General features: G+C 43.8%; 1 long non-coding RNA gene across 1 annotated transcript; it reads right to left on the bottom strand.

Moving 5' to 3' along the window:
* Nucleotides 1-13,029: 13,029 nt before the first annotated feature.
* On the bottom strand, nt 13,030-15,879 carry LOC142028650 (uncharacterized). Its single transcript, XR_012649650.1, has 3 exons — nt 15,781-15,879; nt 13,703-13,764; nt 13,030-13,118 (listed from the first exon to the last, which is right to left on the bottom strand). It is a non-coding gene; the product is annotated as an uncharacterized LOC142028650 (long non-coding RNA).
* Between the last annotated feature and the right edge of the window lie 11,172 nt (nt 15,880-27,051).

Raw genomic sequence — 27,051 nt, 5'->3', positions numbered from 1 at the left:
AAAAATACCAATATGCCACTGAGACTTTTATTGACCATTTTTTACCTTGAAGCTGGTGGTGGTGTGTGCAAGGATGACAGCCAGGGTTCAAATCATGCCATTTCATTTGGAAGGCATCGCTTCATATTGTTGTGGTTTAACCCCAGCCAGCAACTAAGCACCACGCAGCCGCTCACTCCCCCCCCACCCCCCAGTGGGATGGGGGAGAAAATCGGGAAAAGAAGTAAAAATTGTGGGTTGAGATAAGAATGGTTTAATAGAACAGAAAAGAAGAAACTAATAATGATCATGATAACACTAATAAAATGACAACAGCAATAATAAAAGGATTGGAATGTATAAATGATGCGCAGTGTAATTGCTCACCACCCGCCAATAGACATCCAGTTAGTTTCCGAGTGGCGATCCCCCGCCCCCACTCCCCCCAGTTCCTATACTAGATGTGACGTCCCATGGTATGGAATACCCCTTTGGCCAGTTTGGGTCAGCTGCCCTGGCTGTGTCCTGTGCCAACTTCTTGTGCCCCTCCAGCTTTCTCGCTGGCTGGGCATGAGAAGCTGAAAAATCCTTGACTTGAGACTAAACACTACTTAGCAACAACTGAAAACAGTGTTATCAACATTCTTCGCATACGGAATTCAAAACGTAGCACTGTACCAGCTACTAGGAAGACAATTAACTCTATCCCAGCTGAAACCATGACACATATGTACAACGCTCATGCGCTGAAACGCATCATCTTCTAAACAAGGTCACCTTCTAAGAAAGGTGTGATAGCATCCAAGCTGCCTGTTGTCCTAGACCCGTGCTGACTCCTAAACCATGCCATGGGGCTGATTGAGGGAGTGGTTGTTGTCCCAGGTCAGGAGCATGCTGACAACCTCATGGAGCAGACAGACTACCTTCCAGCACCTGGGAATGGGTCAAGCTACTGCTATGGAGAGACACATTATCTGGTACAAGTCCCATTGCTCCATGCCTCCTCAGCTCCCCCATGTATTTTAGGTGCTACTGTACGGTGTGTTTTAATATAGGTCCCAGCACAGCTTCAAGGAGGGAGGCAGAGGAGGGTCGAGCAATATTGTTATAAACAAGCCTTTAACTCAATATCGTTGTTTGACAGATTTGAGCTCTTTATCCTGCTTGTTTATCACATATGCAGACACACACATGTACATATACACACTTAAATAACCTCTGCAGTTTAAAGCTCTGCTACTCTCTTTGTCCTTGTATCCTTTCCTATAATGTTTATGACCCGTTTTCAAAGGCATGCGCTGGTATCTGATGATCTGTGTCTTTTCAAGTCTGCAGGCAGACATGCAATCTCACTGTCTGGGTAATGCTTCCAACAGACAGCCTTCCAACAGGCTCACTTTTCTCTTCCCTCCTTTGCCCCCTTCCCATGGATAGAAATGACTGATGAAGCCCATTATTTATCTATCAGATAATAGATCTACTTTGACACAGATTCCTTATAAAACTCTCTCTTAGCAAAATTTGTTCTGGATGTCGAGGATGTATTAGGCTAAAACATTGCTTTTGTTGGGGGGTTAATTTAGCATTTAAATTCTTTTTCTCTATTGACTTCTTTTCTGGAAAATTGGTCCCCTATGTACGGCAGAATTTAGCTGATCCATACTTTTGTGATAAAGGAAAAAGGCAGTCTTACAGTAAAAAAATTCTCCCTGTAATGCCAACAGCATCATGGCTCGTAGACATGATTAAGATGCATTCAGCAAAATCCTGACACCCAAACCGGGAAAAGATGGTGCTGCGAAAGAGGATTTAGTTACTTTTTGTTAGTTCTAGAGCACTGCCAGTGATTAGGAGAGAGAAGCAACTGTGCTTTGTAGCTTTGGCCACATTTCAAAACACTGTGCCCTACTACACCAAGTACAGAATGGTTCAAACCCTGAAAAATGCAAGTCAATTGCAAGAGGCTTGATTAATTTCTGTGTTCAGGGCCATGCTTCTGCCTTGCCCCAGCAGTGCCTGGGATCTGTTTGCCCATTGTGTTTTCCAGCTGTATCAAACCCTTGCAAGTGCATCCAAACCCAGAGAAACTCAGATTTGCTGGTTGGTTCCCACAACACATTTTTGACAAATGGAAAGATGCTCCCAGATGAAATTCCAGGACTCCAAGCCCAGGCCAACATTTCTAACACAAGGAATTTCCAAACCCTGCAAGCCACAACATCTGTAGTTACTGCAGTTGTTGCACGGCCTGCTTATCAGACAAACAGCTTCACACAGCCTGGTACATGAATAACTCCCATCCGATTTGTCCACCACATCAGAACACAGAGTGGAACAGCTCTGAAGGGACAGCGGGAGCTGTGCCCCAACATTGCTCCCTCTTGCCCTTCCCTCACACCTCCAAAGCAGTCTTGCTGCTCTCGGCGCATCAGCATCCACGCGGGGAGAGCCTGGCTGGGTGATGGGTGCACGCATGCTGCTTCCAGCAGGGATGTGTGCCTGCAGCTCTGCTGGGCACCATGCTCTTCCAGAGACTTGCGGAAGACATTTATTTTACACATCCTACAGACTGATGTGCCTTCTCCCCAGGGGCTGCGAGGAGTAGCAAGGAAGAAAATGGCAGTAGCTGCTTGGTATACATCCTTGTGGGGGATGTATATGTTACTACAGTTTCCAATTTGGCAGAGCTCCCAGAAATAGCTCTTGCAGAAATATATGTTCCTGAAATGACCTAAAAATAACCCAGTGGCAACCCAAAGTGTATATAAAGTTGGAAGATAAAGACACAGAAGGTATAAAACATGCTGCTATGCCTGCATCTGTATCCCAGGGAGCACCTTTATGGTGCTGTTATTCCAGCCCCAGGCTTTATGTCGTGCCTCGCTCTGCCACCATGACACTCTGCTCCTGGTTTGAAGGACTTGGCTTGAAAGCAGCAGAAAGATAGCTGCTGCCTGGGCTGGATCGAGAGGCACCCATGCCTTTGGAGAACATTTTACTTGTGCGTATGAAATGAGATCCTCATGAGACATAAGGTCTCCCGGGAACAGGGAGGCTGAACTGAGAGGGGTAGCATGGTTTGCCCCAGACCGGCAGGACCTCTTCCAACACCTCAAGCAGAGGTTGAGCATGTTGGCAGCACAGCAAGGAGCAGGAGCCGGGGGTCCCTGGTCCCCCATCCAAGGACCACTGCTCTTCACAAATGTTAGAAAGCACTCAAAGTGAACACCCCCCACAGCTCCTCTCATATGCCGTTAGTTTTAATATTACCTGCTATACAGAAATAGAGTTAAATTATCTTCAGCAGGTTTATCTCCATTTTTAACAGCAGTGTCTGAGAGTCAGCAGAGCCCTTCACAAATCCCATATCCAAAATGAATATATGAATATATTGAGAAATTAGCATGAAATGGACAATATGGCAAACTTATTTCACATCTCCAGACAAAGACAAATGAAAATCAAGAATCTCTGCAGCATCCTGGAAAAAAAAAAAGCATCTTATTGAATAAATTACACTTGAAAAGGCAGCAGTGTTTTTTTAATGGTTAAAGATTGATTCTCAGGACCAGAAGCCTGAACCAGCAAACAAAGTACCTGCTTCTGTCTGCTCCATCCTGAGAGCTCTTCACAGCAGAGCTGAGTAAATAATTCGCAGTAGATAATTTACCTGCACAAAAGCTTTCTTTTTTCGCTTACCAAATGTCAGTACCTTGATTGTGGCTTCCTCTAATTTATTTGTAATTCAAATTTACTTGTCCAATTTATTATCTTTCTTCTTTCCTAACAGGTCAGATAGACTGTGAAGGGTCTGCTACAAGTATTTCAACCTGCCTGTTCAAAAGGGGGCTGAGTTCATCATGAGTGGTGTCACACAGGGTTGGATTTTTTTCTCTATCTGCAAGGATGCAAATTTTGTGATCAGGGGAAGAGATTTGGAATGGTAATATAAATTTTATCCTGCTGGAGGGGTTTTCCTCAAAGCTTCAGCCCTGGAAAAGTGGTTCTACCGCAATCTCTGTTGTCTACGTGCAGAGCTGAAATGAAATCTTCTTTTTATTACATTCACTTGAAATAATGGCACCTGCATTCCTGGGCCAGGTTGCCAATGGCACAGTCAAAACCTCATTCACTTGTCTGTGTGCCTGGGCTCTAGAAAAATGTCTTGAGGAACTGGGACCCCCACTGTGTTAAGCGGTGCCCCTTTTAAATGTACTAATTGCAGAGCACAGAATGAAGAGAAATGGTCACAGCAGTGGTGGATGAAGAATTTTTGTCCCTCATTAGGCAAGTTTAAGCTCGAGGCTCTGGTAGAGCTATGTCATCTCAGCCCAGCACTTCTGCTATATGGCAGTATTCGAGCGTGCAAACTTCAAATGGGCTTTCCATGGGCATTCATGCAAGCCAGGCTCCACTGCTCTAATGTCTGCAGAAAGAAAACAGAAAAGAGCAATGAAATCTGGGCAAAGGGAATCCATTTTCAAACCACCAGCAACACTAGTCCACTTAAAGTAATCCCTGTCTCTGTCCCTAGATGTGAGAGATGATTAAAAAATACAAAACCAGAAACAAGTCAGTGTCAGCTAGCCAGGTCTTAATGGGACACTAGCTCTTAATGGGTGTTTGCTACCTTTCACACTGATGCTTACCCTTCTTCCTTCAACTTACGTAGTCAGATAAAATCATTGAATATGTTCATGCAAATTTGAGCAGAGGATGGGTTTTTAGAGCAGGACTTCTCAGTTAAAGTGGGCTTTAACTAGAGAGCTACATATCCTTTTCAAGAAATGACCACCTCAGATAGCATTTCTGTCATTGTTTTACTGTAAAACCCAATAAAAATTAGGCAAAACTTGGGAAGCTTGGTTATTGTTTTCATTCATCTTGTTTGTTAGTGCAGGTATATGAGGGGTGAGATATATGTGTACCATTTGGGTTTGTGTTAGAAATTCTAGTGATTTCACAGCCATTTTCCCATGCCTGTGGGCTCTGCCCTATGGGTTGACGAATACCCTTCTGGAGGGCCAAACACAACCATGTGTGGATAGGCAGAGGTAAAAGCTGCACATGGCCAAAGAATCAGCTCCAGTTTTGTCTGAAATCACAAAAAAGGGCTCATTTCTTTCAGGCTGACAATGGTGCTTGCCGCGTCAGTGGCAGTTGCCTCTGAAACCCACAGGAATATTTTCCTCTCCTTCTGCTCTTCATTTTCACAGGCCTTTGCACTTCTCAGCCCTGATCTTAGGTGATGTGAAAACACCAAATTAATGCAAGAGAGCCGTGCTTCTTCAGGGCAGGGCAGAATCCAGCAGAAGCCCCATCTCATGACATCCCAAACCTACCTGGTGCAATGGCATCGCCGAGAAAGCATCCCCACCTGCCATGGTCCTACCAGCCTCTGGGGCAGCACAGCCTCCATTGCATTAGACCAAAGGCAAGGACAAGAAATACTCACATGGCCATGCACTAGACCCAGCAGGTCCCAGCTGTACTCCCTGAGACCTCAGCAGCGAGAATCCTCCATGGGCCATTTCTTCCTGATGTAAAGTGGGGCTGGCTGCCTCTGGCCGGCTGACTGGCAGCCAAGAGGGTCTTAATGAGCACCTATCCCCCTTGGCAGCGCTCGCTGAAGGAGACCTCAGCTGGGAGGGACACCTGCAGTATCAGGCTGAATTACCCTGAATTATTCTTTGGGTGTCTAAAAAGACATAGCTGCTGTTTAGAAAAGCTCATAAACCAACAATGCATCCAGCATATAAAAGGCAGAGAAAAAAAAAAAAAGCACAGCGCAAACCTATATTTTAAAATCAATTTCATTTATTCCAATTGCCCCTTTTCTGAACCACTAATAGAACAAACTCTTATGGTAAAAGCTGAAGAGGGATAGGAAGAAACCAAGGCCCTGTGGATAATTCAAGAGCGATATCCTGCACATGTGATACGGTACTGAAAAATGCATGAGAGCTGTTTTGTTAAAAAAATGGAATCTGGAAATGCTGGCTTCCTTGAAAGAATCAAGAGCAATAACTAGAAAGAAGCAAGACTGCAAAGAGCCTGAAACTGAGAGAAGAAAGTTCTTAAAAACCTGATTGGGTTGGAAAAGAGGAGGCACTGGAAGTTTTCAGAGAGGAACGGAGGAGCTACGGGGACATATTTGAAAAGCATCCCATGTTTTGCATGTGGCCAAGGTCAGAGCACAGAACAAGGCTGTAGTGACCAACACAAGTGAGGATTTTTGCTCTGGGGGAGAAAGAAAAAAGAAGTCAGGTCTAGAAAAGCTGTAGCAGGAAGGAGTGCCGTGGCCAGATCCTCTTCCTCACGCTGCCCAGCCCCAAGCCACCACAAAGGGGAATGACGAGTAGAAGGCAGCAGCCAGAGGGAATGAAGATGTACCATTGAAACACAGCCTGCCCGAGATGAGTGTGACATCGGTTTTGTGTGACTGTCATACTCAGACTGGTGTCCAGGAGCTGGAGATTATTATAACAATGACATGGCAGCGGATTGAATTTCCTCAATGGCAAAGGCGAGCAGGAGAGACTGGGGATGAGTGTGCTCGGTGTCAGCTCAAGTGAGCAGCGGTGCTCTCCGGTAGAAGAAATGCCAGTCTTCACCCCGGTCCTTGTTTTACTTTTTAACCACAAAAAATACATTGCTTGCAACACACAGGGTGACCAAACAGATAAAATCCAAAGAAGCAGGGATGCAGCCAGGAAAAAAAAAAGATTTTGTTTGCAGCTACATCTATAAAGCAAGATTGAGGACGTCATTAGGCATCGGGCACTGCCCGTCTGGTGAAGTGTTTCCTGAGCTGTAGGTAGGCACTGAGGAAAGTGAACTGGGTAATTGCCTTTCCTGGGGCATCGAACACAGGGATGGGGTGGGGGGCAGAGATAGTAATGAAAATGTAGTGCCGCACTGCCTGCCTGATTATTTAGCAGGTGTGTGTGTGAGTGTGTCTCTGTGCATGCCTTTAATTAGCCTAGAAATCAAATGACTGCTGCAGGGTCTCTCTCTCATGGTTTTTAAAGGACCCCTCCGTTGTGCGTTTTAGTGGCAGATTTATAAAGGACCTGGGAAACAGCAGGGGTGTGCTCAGCACTGATGTCATTTCCTAGACTTGGGAGGCAAAACATCCCCAAGCAGGAGGGAGCCAGGAGCCTGGGGGAGCCCCTGGTGCATCCCTCTGCCCTCCTTCTAGCAGCCACCAGCACAAGAGACACAATTAGGGTCCAAGTCAGCCCAGCTGATGCCCAGCTGTCAGATCCTGATGGAAATCCTTGGGGTGGGGGGCGAGGGTATCATCTGGGTAGAAGTGGTGTATTAAAACCACCCGGGCTCGTGCAGGCTCCAGAGTCACACTGACTGCTCCAGGACTAAGCTAGGGAGAAGCAGGGCCATTGCACCAAAATAAATGTGGTGCCCTTTGTCATGCCTACACGGCAAAGCAAGACGCTCATTCGAATCCGTGAGATTGGTGTTTTCTTGTGGCGAGGGCCAGAGTGCCTGCCTTGGGAAAACAGGAAGAAATACAGTCGGAATTTCACAGTCCTGGCGACATGTGTTCACCTCCACCCATTGCTTTCTCTTCCCAAAGGATCCTCTGTGCGCTGATGGTTACAATGGTGTCACCACATTTCTAAAATGTTTTCGATATAATTGGACCTGGTCAGCATATGAAGAAGCCAAAGCACAAGCTGACAAGCACAGGACTGACCCTTACGGGTTGGTCATATCTTCCTTCCCCACAGAGATGTAACTAGGAAGAAGGAAAAGTTTCTATAAAGCCCCTGAGACCGGCTAAAATTAGAATTGACTGAAAAGTGGAATTCTGGGGGGGAAATAACACTGTTTTGGTTTTTTTTTCCCCACCAAAATTCAGGAGGAGAACACCAATTTCTTCCCCTTGTATTTCTTTGAATTATGGAAAGAAAATTCCACACAAAATTGTCTTGTTTCTTTCAAAGCTGTTGGTAACTCATGTGTTGATGACTTATGTGTTTCATGTTACGATGTCAGAAGTAAAGGTTGGGTCTTTAAAATATTAATTTTTTTTTTTGCGTAAAGATGAATGAATTCTTTATTCCTTTCATTCTGATATGCTCTGTAGAGAGTGTATGCTCAGCAAGTCTAAAAACTTTTGGGACAACCTGTCACAGCCTCTAGAAGTAGACTAAATAAGTGTTAACTAAAGCATGAAATATGAAACACAACAACACAAGACAGAATGAAGTGAAACTGCTCTGATTTAAAATCATGCATAAACAGATTTCCTTGCAATAAGCACAGCGCCTGATTTTTTTCTGTTTTGCTTGTGTTACCTTTTCTTTGGGGGTGGGGGGGGCACAGAAAGTGGCATCTCAAAATATTCTACCTGCTCCAAATGAAATTATTTCTGTTATTCTAAGCCAGACCACATCAAAAATGAACAAAGAAAATTGTTTAGCAAATTGGTACCCTTTTGATGTGTACTTTCCACTGGTCTTTCTACCAAAAACATTGTTCAGTCAGGAAGTATTAATAACCCTCCATGGCCAGGTTTAAAGATGAAAGAACTGAAAGTTCAGCTGATTGAGTTCAGGACTAGTTTCCAATAAATATTACCCATCCCTTAAAGAAAAACTCAGTAAAGTATAAAATCTTATAGTGCATTTTTAAGAAGGAGATATCCCTTAGCAGCGGTATTGACATTTGCAAATTGTACATCTTTTCCAAATTTCCTACAACAAGTAGATATAAATAAAAGAACATTGTTGAGTGGCTAGTAAGTGAAGTTCTTGCAGATGCTGCTTTACAGATTTCAGTAATTCTCACACCTCAGAATATATTTCAGTCCCTGTTAGATCCTGCCTGCTAGCAGTTGTCGTGTTGCACTGATGTCTTGCTGCAGAAATGTTGGCAGAAAGCATACGATGCTGTTTTTGTAGCAAGTGAAGTTACTTCTGTAGCCTGTGCATTACTTTCAGGTTTTAAGTCAGCCTTACTCAAGAGACCAGTGCAGCTGACTCTGAGGGGTTTCCTTCCATTCCCCTGAAACAGTTGGTGTTGCTGATGGCCAGGACTGGAGACAGGGTTGAGTGGACCCTTGGCCAGCTCCAACGTGGCAATTCACAGTTTCCTTTATTTTTAGGGTGCACGTTAGTATCACCCCAATGCAGATACCCAGTGCTTTTCACCCTGCTTTACAGGGCTCTGCAGTCCTTTGCTGGTGAACCAGCTGTCAGTGCACACAGGGAATGGCTGAGATTTGGAAATTCAGTTCATGCTTTTGTGAATTCAAGCAGCTTCCAGTGCTATGGAAAGCAGAGATGCCTTCCACTCTCCTTCCTGCCTTCCCCATATAAACACGCCAAAAATCCCATTGCTTTTGGTGACAGACCTCACTGCAACATAGCTGTGCCTGAAAAAAAACCATATCACAGATGCACACTCTGCCTTGCAGCTTCAGCTGGGAGAAATGAGAGTCGCGAGCTCTGGAAATAAATCTGCCTCTCGCTCAGCACCAGATAACCGACAAGTGTTCGTCCATCTGCCGTAAGCAGTCAAACTGTGAGTTCACTGATGTGATATTACAGTGGTATAATTGACTGAGGCTTTTTGGACCGTGCTCCACACCCGCGTGCTGGATCTCCCGCAGCAGCATTCGGGGGGCGAGGGCCGAGGGGCAGAGGCACTCCTCGAGGCCAGGCTGATGGAGCTGGGTGGCAGCGGCGTGAACGGATGGCTGGAGCGGAGGCACTGCCCAACCATGTTAGCGCTTTCTGCCAGCGGCAATGACAGAGAAAGCTCTCTGCAGCTGTCCCTCAAATCCCTGTGCCGCATAGTCAAAACCCTTTCTGCTTCACAGCTCGTCTGTAGTCACTTGTATCAGTTACCAGCCCAGGCACCGAACTTCTGCCTTAGCATTTGGGTATCAATCCTTTTTGTCATCACTTTTCCCGCTGGTGTCCTTAGATGGACACGAGATGCGGGTGATGGTAACACATTCCCTGCGGCATCCACAGCAGCCGGGTCTGACCCACATGCTGGCAGGGCCCACGGCCATGGCGGCAAATGTCCCTTCCCCTCCCTCAGCTCAGCTGGTCATGATACCCACAAAGTCGACTTGCTCCCTGAGGCTTCCCAAAAACTCTTCTGCTGGTGGAGGGGCCTAGCAGGGGGAATGCTCTTGTGCCGCATGCTGGCATCACTCAGCATCACCACCACCGCGTTTACCAGATTGGAGCAGCCCAGACAAAGCCTGGCGAAGGGTCCCAGGGCCAGCTTGCTAGCTCAGAAGTGAAGTAGCATGATGATCGGGAGGAGATGAAAACTATGCCGCATCCATTGCAAACAGAGACCCTGAGGAAAGTGTAGGGAAGATTACACAGAAGTTGTAGCTCATTAAAGGAAAACATGCTGAGATATTTTTATGTTGCTGTTACTTATAAAAGAGCCAGTTAAAACAGCTTATTATGGTAATTACAGCAATGTAAAGAGAGACCTAGCAAAGATTACAGCACTTTAGTACACCATCATCATGACTTAAGTGAAACATATTTAGGACTCAAACAAGGCATCTCCCACATGACTGGGCAGGGGATAAAAAGTGCAGAAGATCCCTGCATGAGCTGCTTAGGTGGTTGCAATGTCCCCAGGCCATCAGAAAAGCTGTCGGTGTCTGTTCATCATAAGGTGGAGGATTGGCCAGAGGAGGCTGGGATGAGGTGCTGGCACTGCATAGTGGCCATGGGGGAGCGAGGGTGGCAGGTGAGAAGGGGCAGAGATGGACTGTGGGGGCGACATGGGGCCCAGGTAGGTGATCTTGCAGTGGGCAGGTGGTATAAAGATCTCTCCTTCACGACCTCCATCACTCTGGTGCGGGGATCATGCATCAAGAAAAGAGGCTGTGAAGACCCATCTCCACCACCTGACCTGGCGCCTCTGATAAATCCCCTCTTTACACCTCCAGCTTCCAGCAACCGGGAGGAACCGGACCATAGAATTTAATGGCCCTGGCGGGATTTGTCCTCCCTTAATTTATCCAATCCCTTTCTGATACAGAATTTACGTTGTCACCCCTGGAGGTGGTGTCACTTCACACTGTGTACTCCTCTGCATCCAGATTTATGCCAGCTTCTAGTTAAGAATTCTCCTTTAACCCTTTACACTATAAGTGCCAACTACTTCATCCTATTTGATTTTGGTAGCGCCCATTTTTCCCAGATAGGGTCCTGCAAGAATTTCCAATTTAGGAAATTAAAAAAACCCAAACTCCTCTCTCAGCTCCTCACAGGTATCTGCATTTCTGCACAGCTCTGCGCAGGGAGCATCTCAGAGAATATGCCCATGAAGTCTGCACACTTTTTATTTACCAGGACCCACCAATCTTCCCTAGCACTTTCAAATCAGTTATCTAGATGCTTCATGAGGTCTGCCATCTTCACCACTATCATGTGCATGGTGGTGAAACCCTCACAACTATCACAAACCTGGTTTGGCCACCCTGTGCTCAGGAGACAGCTTGCTCCTGGGATACATGAACTGACTGCAGTGCATATAACTTAGATTCCAGTTCCACAAGGTCATAGGGATTTTGTCAGTGATGCTCAGTGCAATACTCTCAAACCCACTCCTCAGCTGGATTTTCACCAGAATATTGCTTCACTAACAGCTGTTTTGCTTTTCTTTGAATTATTTCTTCATTCACAGTTTTCTGAGGAGCCAGGGCTGGAGAAGCCAGCAGCCATCTCCTCTCCCACAGCTAAACTACTGCTGCAGCCAAATTCTCCTCACTTGGATTGGCTCCCACAGTCCCAGGGGCACCCAGTTCAGCAAAAACTGTAAATGAGTTGATGCAGATCATGTTTTCTCACAAAGGAATAACATGCAGATTTGAATTCACACAACCTGATTCCAGTTGCCTAAAAGGAAGCACGGCATCAAACAAAGCATTACTCAGGTTGGGTTGTCAGCTTACAGCAATTTAAGGTATGTGAGAAGCCAGGCCAGCCAACAGCATCCATTTCACCCCTTAGCAAATATCCAGATGGTGCTTGCCGTACTGAGAGTGAAGTGTCCTTTCTAACCTCAGAGGTGTGGAGCTGTCCCTCACTTGCATTGGCTGTAAAGGCGGCACTGGGGAAGCTTGGAAAAGGACAGGATGCCTTTTCCTTTTCTAATTCAATTTAGGGAATTTAGAAAGGGCACCTGGTGACATTTTTAGGGGCGTCGACACAAGGGTGACAATGATTTTGCAAACAAATGCATGCGAGAGAGTGATGATTTGAGTTCCTGTGTTCAACATGAGCATCAACCAGCTGTGCAGAGCTGCTCTCTCCAGGTCTCATTAAAAACTGGGGACAGTGTAGTTTGCAAATGTAAAACAAATGGCTAAATCACACTTTAACTTACTTAAGACTTTCTGCTGAGCATGTCCTTACTACCATTTAGCAGAAGCTACCGCATACCACTCTGAAAAGCGACTGTGAACATGCTCCAGACCAGCCCCTCGTTGGTCTCTGGTGGCTTTCCTACCTGCAGTAACACATACAGGTATTATTGCTGCATAGAAAACACAGACGTTTGTGAGATCTGGTGCAAAAGTAGATGAGTATAGCGTTCCCTCCAGGTTACAGAAGTGACTGTTCCTGGGGTAGTGCATATAAAGCCCTTGCAGCTGCCGGGCCCCCACGGGAATGCTAGCCCCTGGCAGCTAGCACCCAATGCGGACATGATTTACATCTGTGCTGCGTGTGCCTGCACTTTTGGATAGAGGTGAACCTGCGCCGAGGCTGCTGACACTCGATCTGCCCTATCGCAGATATGTGGCGATCAGCTGAGTGCCTTTATTGCGAACCAGCCTGACTTACGCCAGCAGAATGGAGAGCCAAAGCCAGCTTAGGTTTCTACTTCTGCAGCCGCCAGCAGATGCACTGACCCTCCACAGCCAAGTCTGGTTCTGAAAACTGCTCTCTTTTACAGAGGCAGTTAAACTCCTCATGTGCAGCCTTGACATTAAAACATATTTAAATTTAAAAGCAATGTTTAGTAATACAGTTGGGGTTTTTTTACCAGTTTATTTGGATGCCAGAGTTGAGCAGAGACCTCAGGGCTGGCTGATTCATGCCTGTTTCATTTTTCCATTCAATCCATTTTCTCTGAAAAGGAGACATAAGCAGTGAAGCCAATATAGTTTTATTGGATCCAATGCACTGCCACTAAAACAAATATATGTACACTCAGGCCACTACACTTTTATTAAAACAAATAGAATTTAATTCAAACCAGCATTCAATAGCTACAGTTTGTTTTTTTGTGTTTTGTTTTTTTAAAGAGATGAAATTAAATCCTACCAATACTTTTGCTCAATATGTTTTCACAATCAGATTCATTTGACCTAGGCAATATGTATTTATCATAGGTAACACATTTTTATTAAAAAGAAATTTACAGAAATCAGGTTTCTTTTGAGCATACAGACAGAAATCCTAACCCATTGTAAGCCTAGACCAGGAGGACAGGTGGGAGAGTCTTGATTGTTATTTTTTGTGCTGGTAAAAGGCACTTCTACTTACAATTTTTTTTAGACTACTACACTTGGTATGACTGATGTCAGACTTTTAGAAGTCAGTGTCTTTCTAGAAAAACACACTTTGTACAGACCAGCACCAGAAACAAACACAGTGCTCAATCAAAGGATTACAGTAAATTCAAACAAGAGCAAGGGAACTAGGGCTTGTACCTGAATAAAGGTGTAGCTGCAGGAGATGGTATTTAGAAGAAACAGCCTGCAATACCAGAAATCTGAAAAAGAAACAGAAAAAAGCTCAATACAGAAATGAAACTCAGTGATCATTTACAATAGTGATATTCACTTAATTACATTTCCACACCTGTGTTTGTAGATGAGATTTTTACGGATGCCAAGGGGAAGTATATTTCCTTTTTTCACTAAGTGCTTCTGCAAATCAAGCCTAGGTCTCCATCTGTGTCTAACAAAAACCGCAGTTTTACAAAAACCTTATTTTGCAATTCCAAAATCTTTTCAGCTCTTTATTCACTAGGATTCACCCTTTGATCTGGGGAGGTTATTGTCTTCCCTAGCCTCCTCTCTCTCTTTCCTCTTCAGTTTCTCAGAGAACAACACAGAACTTTAGGAAAAGTGCATGTAAAACCATTCATCTTTTTTCTTGACAACATTTTGCAAAAGAGGGACGAGTCCCGCTCTGCAAGACAAGCTGTTTTCTGCCCCCCCCCCCCCCCCCGCCAAGAAAAACACTCTAGGGAGGTTGTTGAGATGTGCCTGAGTGACAATGGAGTGCACGTTTCAGTCCAAGTCAGAACATGTGCGCTTAATTCCCATGGGTTCACTTGAATTTCTTCCCTCTGTTGTTAGTAAAGTTTGGGAATTAAAAAGAAAATAATTATTTCATAATCTTGTATGAAAATTAGCTGTAGCAGATAGTAATGGCCTCCTCTGAGCTCACAGTGGTTAACAGAAATGAGGATGCCAGCACTGCGACCATCAGAGTGGTGCCTTGGCTGCATTCAGACCTGCCACAGTTGGAAACAGGCACATCCATGACCACTGAAGCATAATTTTGGTTGCTGCTTGAGTGCCCCCAAGGGTGACAGAAGACACTGGGTTTATGAACGTCTCGGTGGGATCAGTGTCAGAAGAAAGTTCATGCAAATACACGGTGGCACAGGGAGGTTTAGTGAGGGGGGGTTGTCCCCTGTTTTTTCCTCCTGCATCCTAAAAGGCACTGTGTCATGTTGACCTTCCCTCCCGAATCAAGGGCTCTCTCTGGAGTGTCAGTCAGGAAAGCATCATTAGATAGCGGTGGTGGGGGAGTGCTATCCCCTCCATATGGGCTGAACAGCTGCCTTTGCAGACTTCCCAGCCGGGGGAGCAAAGGATTAAGTTCAAGACCCATATCCAGACATCCTCCCCCACATTGCGCTGAGTGGCAGCGTGGTGCAAGTGACAAAACGCTTCCACTATTTCCAATGCACTTTGTCAGAGATCAGCTACCGCTCCTTTGCCTCATTCCCAGTGACGACATTTCCAGTCAACAGCTCAGCAGCTGCATCTGCCCGTCAGGTTTCTCCTCCCTGCCAGCCTGGTGCAGAGAGAGGAAAAAAACCCAACCCTACTCCGAACAATTTTAATTAATACTGACATTTATCAAGCTGTAGAGGAAGCAACTGCTGCTCGTTGCTTGGGTTTACATGAAAATAGTAGAAATAAATGGAACTGTCATAAAGTTGTAGACCATCCCATCTTCATTACAGCTAATGCCTGGGAGAAATGAATTGTGAGCAGCAAGAGATACAGGAGCTCATGGAGAGGCTGATGGACTGCCCAAGTGCTGAGGCTTTCTCCGAAAGGCAGGCTATTTCCTAAGACATGCTGCCTTCCTCACTTGTAGACACACAGGTCTACTTGAGATGCCTGGAGATAAGCTGTGCACAATGACCCAGTGAATGTCATCCAGGTCCCCACTGCATCATACACCGCTCCAGAGGTGGCAGACCCTGTCCATCATGTGGTTTAGGCACGCTGTGCTCCAAATATCCTCTGATGCTTTCGAAGTCCACGTCTGAGTCCTCTCAAGTGCTGCTCATCGCTTGTCTCACACCTGCCAAAGGACTGCAAGTCCATGACCTGGAGGCACATACATCTTCAACAGGTCTGGGACAGGCTCACCATGGTAGAAAGCCCAAATGACTGAACCATATTGCAGCAAAATGCAAATAGTACATGCTTTTTCATGCAAAGCACATATAAGGTCTCCACATCCTTACAAGGCATCTTACCCATTTGCTGATGATTCACAGGCCTTTTAAATGTTGTTGTAGAAGCTGTAGTATTATCACAGCTTTCTACCAGGGCAGCCTTTGGATGTTTCTACCAGCTTATTGACAGCTCTTCCTTGAACTCCTCTGCAGCATTTATTTCGCAGCAAAAATGTAAACCATGGAAGAGAATAATTTCTTATATCCTGACGCCTGGCGGTAGAAAAAAATTGCTCTTTCTTCACAGACATGTTCTTACACCCCAGGTGTCCTTTCCTTTAGCTTAAAAGCAACAACAAAGAAATAAATAGGACGTCTGTATGACGGGACAGCAGTATATGTGATTTTCTTTGCAAGAGCTAATACCTGACTTGATATGCAATGCTAACTAGTCCACTATATATTTAAAATACATCCTATCAAAAGAAAATTTTATCCCCCAAAACCTCCAAAACCAGTATCCCATGAACCAGTTAAAAATGGATGTTCTAAGCAAGGGATTTGTAGGGCAGGAGAAGCTGATCTGTAATCCCTCTGGTAAGGATAAGTCCTCCTGTGGCCCCAGACAAGTCCCATGGAGGCTTCTTGGGGCAGATATCAGTGGTGTTGGTTTGTTGTTCTGATATGGACCTGCAGCTCTGGATTGACACCGAGTACTCTTCAGAATATCCTTTTTGCCTTTAATGCTTCAAAGTAGCTCTATCTTCCAGGTAGCAAGCCACATAATCGCTTATCAGTGGCTCATAATCGCCCAAGCTCTGAAATTGGGCCAAAACCAAAGGAAAACCCAAAGCCCCCAAACCCACATTCACTTTTCTACCCCACAGACATATTGTGTGAGCAGACTGATGAATTTCTGTAACGTGCTTGGAAATTACAGAATCGGATCCTGATGGCAAATAGATAAGGACCCTCGAAGTGATAGGCACCCCCCACCCCACAACCCTCCCCACACCCCTACACACAGACTCACATACAGCGTACAAATCCAGATTCAGTTGCAGCACTCAACATGTCAGGATATCTTCTGTAACCCTTATTTTTAATGCAATTGTTTAATACAGTACAATAAAGCAGTCATCGTATAGTGACTTTCAAATGGGCCCTCCGATCCTGAAAAAGCACTACAAATGAGAAATTATTCTTCCCAATATTGCTAAAGTAAAATCCACCTCTTTTTTCTCCTTTAGCTCTAGCCAGCAGCAACTGTTGGCTGCTGATAGCTACAGACAGCACATTTCCCTTTCAGGAAACAAATATTGTTTTATTTTGTAGAAAAAAATATCCCCTGTAATGTCAGCTATAAAATACAGTAACTGGTCTTCAGCAATACATTGAATTATACACACCTAACTGTATTGGAGACTATAAATTCATCAGATGGTGCAGGCCAGGGGGCTTGTGGAGTGGAAGGGATTTGTCTCTTGTCCCCCTCCAGGGAGAACTGTCACCCTAGCGCTGAGATATTGCTTGAGCGGTGGCTCTCCAGGGGCAGAAAAGGCAGAACTTGCTGAGTCTGTTTGCGATGTGCTTATCTATTATTGACATTCATATCCTGTAATAACTCAGGGAATAAAAATAGAAAATATGCCCACTCAAAACATCTTTGGATCCTGAAATGACAAATTTCTACTGCAGGAAAGAGACTGATTGGGTTCCTGCCAGTCCAGTCCCTGTGGGCAAATACCTTGCCGTCTTCTGTGGTAAGTTTTTAGAAATGCTTATAATTGTAGGGCTGTGTCAGAAAACATAAAAGAAAATCATAAGCAGCGTTAATGTCACTGACATAGCATTAAAGCCTACTAGCAGCTGTTCTGCAGAGTTACGTCATGCACGGTGACAAAGATGATCTTTTTTACATTTCCTAGTATTTACTATTTATTTTTCTCTATTTTTGGCAGCCTGGTTCTATTACTTTCTCCACCTGACATTCTCCTCTGACCTTTTCTTCCAGCTTCTCTAAGTACCATAAGGTGCCCTCTTAACAGCTTTTCAGCAATATTTCATATCTAGCCAGCTTTGTGTTGATAAAACAACCTTAGATTTAAATCTCTTTTTAAACTATGTTTTAACAGAGAAAATAAAAATCAACATGGAATGTAACAAAATATATTTTTCAGTCTAAAGAAATGGGTTAGATTATTGGGGTTTTTTTCTGTACTGGTAAAGATCTTTATCAGTGTTGTTACTTCCATTATGGCTGGCATTGTAATTCCTAATCCATGTCAATTTTGAGCAACTAATTGCCAGTTAAAACACAATATAGTCTCTTTAAAATGAGAAGTATCCTTGCCTATACTAATGAACAGCTTTGCTTGATATAACTAACTTTCTACAGTACATTTTGCAGTGTCTGCTGCTACTTTACCTGCCTGTACTTCTCTCATCAAGTGAGTTTCATTTTGAATAGTTTTGTCAAGAATAAAAATCACTTGATATGAAACCTGAATAAAATGATGAGACTATTTCTTCTGAAGTTGCCTTTTTAGGAGAGTTCTGGTTTAGCTGCCAAAATATGAATCACATCAGCATGAGACTCATGTAACAAGGAGTTCCTTGGTCACCAACTTCTGTCCAGTTTACCTAACTGATTCAGTGGTTTTAGGCCAAGGTTGAGACTAAGGCCTTATTGCTTTTAATAAGCCATTTTTAATATAAACCTATGCATTACATTTCTTATTTTTATTCATAGAATTTTCATTAGAGATCTGTGCCTGAGATCTATGCATCTCTCATTACATGACAATAGATACATTATACTTGTTATAAATCACGCAGATCTGGGGACAAATTTGACCTGATGTAGTCTCCAGTATTTGTTCTTGAAATGATAACATTGGGTTGATAGCCCCTGTGTCTGTATGGGGGACTGGAGGTGTAAGCTAATGCAGGGAGAAAAGCACAGTACACCCCTAATTTCAGTCTATGCTTCTCCATCTTAATGCAAACAATCAATCATTATAGAAGGAAGCACGATACCGATCCTGTCCCCACTGAGGTCAAGTAGTGACTCTGAAGTGAGAGAACTGGATTCACTGATAGAAATGATAGACAATTAGCGTGTGCTGTGTTTAATTGGAATGAATGAACTTGATTATTTGGTTTCCAATAAAGCAAAATAAATGGTACATAAATCCATTAATAATGAAGAATCTTTGGTTGTTTCTTTGTTGTTATTTTTGATGCTCAGAAGTGGGTCACTCGGTATGTGCATAAACAAAGAAGATAAATGGCTAGAAGAGGAATGAATTTTCCATAACCTGATTAAAGAATACGTCAGGCTCCTCAGAGAATGTTATAGTGCTTAATGATTTTGTTGTTGCTGTTCTTAATGTGTCTAATGTTTGCTGTTTAAGAAAATCAAGAAAAATGTTAAAAGGTTGCTCCAGAAGGGAGCTGTCAGCCAGGAGGAGGAGACAGCCTTCTTTAGCCAACAAATTCTCCACTGGCAAACGGAGGAGGGAGAGGGGACCCCTCCCACCCCCAGCCCAGGGTAAAACCTCATTGGATCTAAAATGAGGGCCCAGTAAACTCTGCGATGTGACCCCCAAACCCCTGCTCCCCTGACTACAGCCTGGAGCCCCAGCCGGAGCGTGCATGGCACAGCACGTGCACACAAGCTTTGGGTACATGACCCCTGGTGAGCCTTGTGTGTGCCCCAGGACCTGGGGTCGGGGAAGAAATCCCAGCAGCCTCAGTTTAGATGTAGCCCTATAGACCCCAGATGCCCCATTTTTCAGCATCCTCTTCCCCAGAACTGGGCATCATTGCTGCTGAGAGCTGGAGCACCCCTACACTGGCCAGGACCAGACCTTATGCATGTGGTCTGACCTTGAGCGCCCTTGCATCCTATGTCTAGGAAACCAGGTTCAGCCTCTTCACTGTCTGCCTCCTCGCAATTCATATAGGACAAGGAATGAGTCTCAGGTGAGGCGCTGCTGCCACATCCAAGCGGTGGAGCTGGTCCCCCCAGAGTGGGCTGCCATGCCATGGCAATGCCCCTGTGCCTCCCCATGCCTGGAAACCCTTGCAGGGAAGAGACCAAAAATAGCATGCTTGTAGACCGACATGCCATTCGGCTGATGCCCTGACACAAATTCAGATGTGAATGTCCCCTGCGGTCCCATCAGTTTGCACCAATTCCTGGTATCAGCATCCCCCAGTCACTGCACAAAGTTCACTTCTCTCCCCAGCCGCTTTATCAAAATCCAAGTGTTCCCAGGATAGTGTGTGCTCTTTTGGCAGCAGCTGTGAGACTAGACTTAAAATACTAATGGCTTGTGTTATTATTTTAGCATGCCGCTAGTACAGTTCTGTGCAGTGCCAACTAGGGGAGGGAATTGGCAGATGCTAAGAGATTGTAGCAACAAAAGTTGAGAAAAGATGCTTTGACAAAGAAAAGACAGTTACCTAGCCTGAAGGGCTTTCTGCCTGCCAAATTGCAAAAGTCTGCTACAGACAAATGGAGCCATGAGAACCCCTAAAAGAGAAGGTGCAAAAAAATCCATATAATATTATATGAAGGCTCCTTTGTAGTGTGAAATGACAAGCACCTTAACCAGAGCAGCTGCTATTAGCAGTCCCTGAAATGACAGTTAGGAGGATGATGACAGTAATAATATAACTTTGAAGGATAAAGCCTTTATTAAGGAAAAATTAACAAAATTAATTCCTAGTATTATTCAGTAATTTGTCTAGGGTCACACAAAGGTTAAATCTGACTCTCTTTAGAGTCAATACTTTTCAGGAGTCTGCATCTCCTTAAGAAAAGAAGCTCTATTTATTTCTTGCAGATCTGTTTGCACTTTGTATAGCTACTGCCATAATATCATCAAGCCAGTCTTTGTTAGCTAAGGATCCTTTTCTCATCACTCACCATTTTAGTTCCCATAACAACAGAATACATTTGTAATGTGGAAACTCAGCTTCTCTCTAGTCTTTCGGGGTAAGATTGTTTCCTCCACTTAAAAAGAAGCTTGTAACATGCCAGAGGTTTGTACAAACCTGAAAACTTGTGGAAACACAGTAGGTGATCTGATGAAAAATACGTAACTTCCATATTTAAACAACATCTTCAGGTGAAGCAACAATTTCAAATGCCTGCCACTTTTGGCTTTGGTATAGCCAGAAATTGCTATACCATATCTGCATTTTCTAATTAAGATATGAAATGCATGTTTTTGAATGTGCCTTTTTAGGTTCCAACAAATTCATTGCATGTTTATGAAAACACACAGCAGTACCAAAGTTGGCTAGCCTAGCAAGGTTTATCTTCAGCCTATAGCTCTTTCCCTGAATTCAATACTGCAGGCACAATTTAATGCAAACCCAATTTATGACTTAATGCTCCAGGGACCATAGTGGGAGATTGTTACATTATTCTTTTCTAATCCTATTTGTGTTTTAATTTGCTAAGTCTGTAATGAGGTGCATGCCTTGAATAGATTCAAGATCTTTCACATTGCTTTTGACTTTGTTTAATATAATAGATTGTACAGTTTGCATTCAGAATTGAGGTGTTCCACTCAGTACTATCTCTTCATTTTCAAAACTAGAGTGGGTAAAATTATGTTCTGAAAGTAATTGTATCCATGTTACCTTGTTTATCACTTAATGGTTTATTTCCTGTTATAATTTTCTGTTACAATATGTGAGGTCACAAAAATCAATTCTCAGCGGACTCTGACTTGACTGTTTGAAATTACTCCCCAAAACACTCTGAAAATATTATGGAGAAAATAAAGCACTGGGTAGTAAGTGGCTGGCTGTACTTATTCTTTTGTATTATTGCTTCTTTGATTTTTTTGTGCTGATGAAACTCTAGTAGAAATATAGAGAAATGGAGTAAAACATCAGCTACAGGAGATACCCAAGTGATGATAATCAACATACCTCTATTTATGCCAATGATTTATGGTGATAAATCTAACCTGAGTATTTTTGTTCTAAAATTTACTCTCTGTGATCTCAGTTGTCATTCAGCTACATGGAGAATAGAAATCCTATGTCAGATAATTTCTTGATTTTAACTTTGTTTTCATTTTGTTTGGAAGATAAAGAAAAAAACCCTCCCCAAAATATTTAATTTTATTTTCACAACCAGATTATAAAACATACCATGCCACAGAAACATAACAATTCAGAAAGAAAAAGTACTTGAAAAGGAAAAATTCAATGCCTTTCCTCAAAATGTCCAGACAGGGAAGGAAGGAAGGAAGGAAGGAAGGAAGGAAGGAAGGAAGGAAGGAAGGAAGGAAGGAAGGAAGGAAGGAAGGAAGGAAGGAAGGAAGGGAGGAAGGAAGGAAAGAAGGAAAGAAGGAAGGAAGGAAAGAAGGAAGGGAAGAAGGGAGGGCAGGAAGGAGGGAAGCAGAGGGAAGGAGGGAAGGAGGGAAGGAAGTTGGGAAGCGAGGAAGGGAGGAAGGAAAGCAACACTGGCACAGTGACTTGGATTTTAACAGGACTCTTTTTTCAGACAGCATGCACTACTAACAACATTTTTCTGATTGATTCTCCTTGCTGTATTATACGAATCTGTGTCCTGACTCCTCTTCTGCCTGTAAGACCCATACCAGCAGGAAATCAGGTTTTTTGGTTCCAATGCATGGTCAGAGCCATTTGCTGTTTTCTGAGCCCTGGCACTGTAGGAATCTCTATCAAACTCACAAAACATAGCTAGAGCAGCTACAGCATCACTGATCCAAAATAAGCTGTGGGAAGACACTCCCCAGAGTACAGGAAACAGTGTTTTCACTGATGCTCACCTTTTGGTGTCTAGTACCAGTGTCAGTTCTCATTTGGATGAACTCAGTGAGGACATGTACCAGCTAAACACCTTCCTGCAATACCAGTCAGCCATTCCTCTTGATTAGCTAGGTAATTCTGGGTGCTTTCTCCTGTTTTCCCTTCCTGGATATTGTTTTGCCTGGATCTATGCCCTTGGGGACAGGCAGAAGCCAAAAAAGTCCAGGATCTTATCAAAATCAAAAGACAGAGGTAAACTTTTCCCATGTTTTTGCTCCCTAAAGTATGTATCCATCCAAAACCTGGAGTCCATGCAACAGCACAGCACAATCACACCTTATGAGTTGCAAGTGTAGGAGTCCAAATCTGCCTCAGAATACTGAAAGCTCTTACAATTTAATTTCTTTTTCAAGTATGCTCTCTGTTTACTTTCCACATAGCCTTGAGGACTGATAAATCAGAATAATGGAAAGCTTACAGAAATCTTGCATCATATTAAAAGCTGCTCTTAATTTGTGAAACCTCCACTCATGCCGACAGATTCTTCAGTTCTTTATTTCATCAAAGCAAGCATGAAGTAACTCTAGGCTTCCTCAAATTTCAGGAGAAGGAGAATGACGAGTTTGGGTTCATATCTCTGGCTCTGAGCAGATATGGAAGATGGGTGCTGGATCGACTGCTGCAATACGCTTATTTTCTATTTTAGATGCAGCTAAAATCTCTCAGAAACTTTATTTTGGTAAATCCAGACAGCAGGGAACTCCTAAGCACCAGTGAAGCCCTACATTCTCTGACATTTTTAAGCTCTGAGGAAATACCTGTGGATATAACTATACCATCCAAGGAAAATCCAACCCCATCCTTGGTTTAATATTGAACACAAAGCCTGAAACTCTAGTAAATACCTTATAGGTAAACTAAAGCAATCTTTATTTCAGAGGGCTGAGAAAGGAAGACAAGTCTTATCAGCACAGCCCTTGGTTAAGAGTAATTATTTTTGGATGCAGTGCTGTCTAATTTGTTACAATGCACCTGCTCCCACTCACACCGGGTAGCGTCTGGTGACAATACTGATGGAAAGGACACAAGAGGGAGGTATATGGGGTTTACTAGAGGGATGAAGTAGCACATCCACAGACATAATGAATAGAAAACACCCAAGTCTAGATGGAAGCTTTTCAGATAGTCATCTTCATAGACCACAAGTGGCCTTTGGAGTCCTTCCTGATCATCTGGAGAATAAAATAAATTCTTTGTTTAATTACTGGGGTTCCTGACACCAGGTCTAGTGCAATCCCCTGATATTGCCTCATTGAATCTTGCTATGGCACAGAAAAAAAAAACCCAAGTATGCAGGCTGTGTGGTGGCTGCCTCCAGCAGACATGTCAAAATGGCTTTTGAAATTGGATCCAAATGGTTTTCAGGAAGGGCTGCTGGCCATGAGCTAGAGGAGGAGTCCATCAGATCCATGGGAGAAACTTAAAAATGGCACTCCTGACTGACACTCACTGCTTGCTCCCGCTATCCCCCACGTAGTGACTGGGTTAAGTGCACTGGAGCTCCAAATATTCCCTTCAGACAACTTTAAAGGCTTAAGTGGCATCCAGCATCTAACCCTCAGCTGTGTGTGCTGCAGGCAGCCGGACCCACACCCCATGTGGGTTCCCAGGGAGAGGGCACAGGGCTTCTGAAGTGGATCTTTGGTGAAAATGAGATGCTTGACTCCAACAGTGCAATGCTAGAAACCTTTTCACAGCTTCCGCCTTGCCTAAATCCATCAGTGCCGCCTCTCTATTTCCCTTTCACACAGAGTTATGCCTCTCCACTCTGCCCTGACCTAGCCAGACTGAGAAATTAGATAAAATTCCACATTAGTCCCCAGAGGGCAACCTTCAGACATGACTAACACACCACTGGGACCAGCCTGTGCTTAGCCGGCTGCTTCACTGCTGTAGAAGACGCGAGTTTGAATCTTCTCAAGCAGAGGAAAGAGCTGAATGCATATTTCCCACTCCCCGGGTAAGTGTTCTGCCACCTGGCTTTTATATAAAAGCAGGGCATGATGCACTTCTCATATGTTCTCATTTACAAGAAAGCAGCAGCAGCTACTCCTCTTTCTGTCAAAATTTCCTGTGGACCCCAGAATTGTCAGTGTGTTCATTTCCTCTGCAAATGCCCATTGGACTTAGATAGCCCAAGGGTTTTAGTCAGAGTGGAGCTCAGTTTCTGTGTCTCAGGCAGTCCTGGGCCAAGTGCTGAGCTGCTCAGGATGGAAAACACAACCTGAGGGGCAAGGATGGACAATATGTGCCTTCACAGTCAGGCAACAAGCAAGCAGGGCTTTAGGCTTGTTTGTTCCACATTACTTGAGGATGGGCTTCATCTTACTTAACATCAGCCTTCTAATAGTTGAGCACCTCAGTTACACTCATCTCAACTTCTCCTTGAGTCAGAAGGGAGAGATGGGTGGAACTTAGAGCAGACTCACTTATCAAAGGAGACTCACCTTTGCTTGATGCAGGCGTAGTTCCACTCAGGACGTAGTTCCACTTTTCTCTGGAAGCACCATGGGTTTAAAGCTCCTTGTCCTTCCCCATGCACAGCTGCAGCTCACATTGCCTGCCCCAGCCACCGCAGGGCTTGCAGGCTGTCTTCTAAGCCAGGACAGTGAAATCCTGTTAAAGCAAAGTCAGAATTTCCCATACCACTGCCCCTGTCATGTCGAGGTTTAGTTTTTACTTCCTTTTGTTCAAGAATGTTCAGATAGAGTAATTGGTTTTCTTTGATGGTAGGAAAAAAGAATATAGGAGTATGAGGGAAGGATGTCTCTTAACTGCTAGTGTCTTAGGAGGCACTTATGAGACAACACATCTTATTATGGGAGACAGATATTAAAGCTTTAGAATAAATCTGTGACTTGACAGTTGTCAGTGTGTAGCAAAGAGCAACCTCACAGTGACAGCGCAGTCGGTAAAGCCTATGGGACCCCGTGTCTAAAGAATGGAGAGTGCCGGCGCTATGAGAGAATCCCCATCAGCTGGCAGCAAAATGCACTTGCAGAGAGCTGCAATGCACATTTGGCCAGGGAATATTTCCCATCATGGGCTAGTAGGGCTGCAGTGCCCTTCCTCACCCCACTCACAAATTAGTCCTGCCCTTACGCTCTGGGTCGCACACCCCAAGAGGGCCAGGCACCTGCACAGCACACCACCACCCATTTTCACTCACTCTTCAAACCAGTAACAGGCACCTCTCACATACAGGTCACATCAGCCAAGGTTGCTTTAACAGTAGGCAACCAGGCTGCTGTAGAGCACGGAGAGACAGGCAGGAAAGCACTTCCAACAGTGACAAAAAAAAATTCAGTGCCCACAAGATAAAACGTGTTCAGTCTGTAATACAGTGTCTGCATGCTAAAATTCCTGGTGGTAATTAGACTTCATTTTTGCATATGCTTATTGCTTAGTCTCAAGTATATTTTTCCTAAAAGTGTTAAATATTTTGTTTTAATTCCTTGAAGACAGAAAGCATCCATTCCTCCACAAATAAAACCAGATACTTGTGTTTTTTCCTTTATATAGATGCATGTAGGGGAAGTGTGGGTGTATATCTATATCTCTCTATTGAACATAATAATGTGCTATAGAGGTATCTAACCTTATAGTGGTTAATAAAAAATAAAAAAAAAAGGACAGCTGTTAGGTGCTCTTTCCAGAAAGCTTAGACAGTGGTAGCTGACCTTTATCATGGCACTAGCATGTATTAGCCAAAATAATACTTTAACAGTTTTTTAGTACCTGACTATATGTTCTGTTATAAGGAATAGCAAATGTTTAATCATAAATATTTTAATGGCTTCAGGGATTCATGGTATTCAATGACTGTGTTAAATGATAATAATCACATCTGGTTTATTACTATAGTAATTCAGCAGCTTCTCTTCAGTAGTTATTTTTTATTATATGTGCTGTGCTACTGTCATGGTCATTTATAGTGGTAATATTTTAAAGTGGCTCATTTGTTTGTTTAAGGACAGTTTCACAATATATTTCTGTATTAATATACATTTTGTACTATTATTTCCAAGCTGCCACTGGAAAATTGATCCTAGCTTGTTACGATGAGAGGGGCTGGGACTTATGCAGAATGCCAACGCTGAGAACGAGTGATGGAGCAGATGGGTAGTGTACTGGTCTCCACTGGGGCTGTAATTGCTGTTGAGTTTTATTCATAAATGAAGGGGTCCATTAAGAAATAGTTAACTAATAACAAACATGAGGGGAGGATTTGAATCAGGCAGAGCACAGACAGAACTAGAAAAGTACCATAGTGAAACAGTCAAAAAGCAACTGGATATGGCCATTTTACACATTATTACCCAATAACACTCCCATTTTTTGCATGCTAGTGCACTTATAATGGAGGGACTTTTGCTAGGGAGACAAGGGAGAACTGATTGATTTTGCTGATTGTTTTATTCAGAAACCTACCCACTCTCAGTCACATGAGGGAGGTCTCATTTATCTTCACAGGATCGCCCATGAGAGTAA

The sequence above is a fragment of the Buteo buteo genome, chromosome 2 (assembly GCF_964188355.1).
Source record: "Buteo buteo chromosome 2, bButBut1.hap1.1, whole genome shotgun sequence".
Taxonomy (NCBI): Eukaryota; Metazoa; Chordata; class Aves; order Accipitriformes; family Accipitridae; genus Buteo; species Buteo buteo.
Note: the sequence above shows the minus strand (reverse complement) of the source record. Positions and strands in the feature narration are given on the sequence as shown.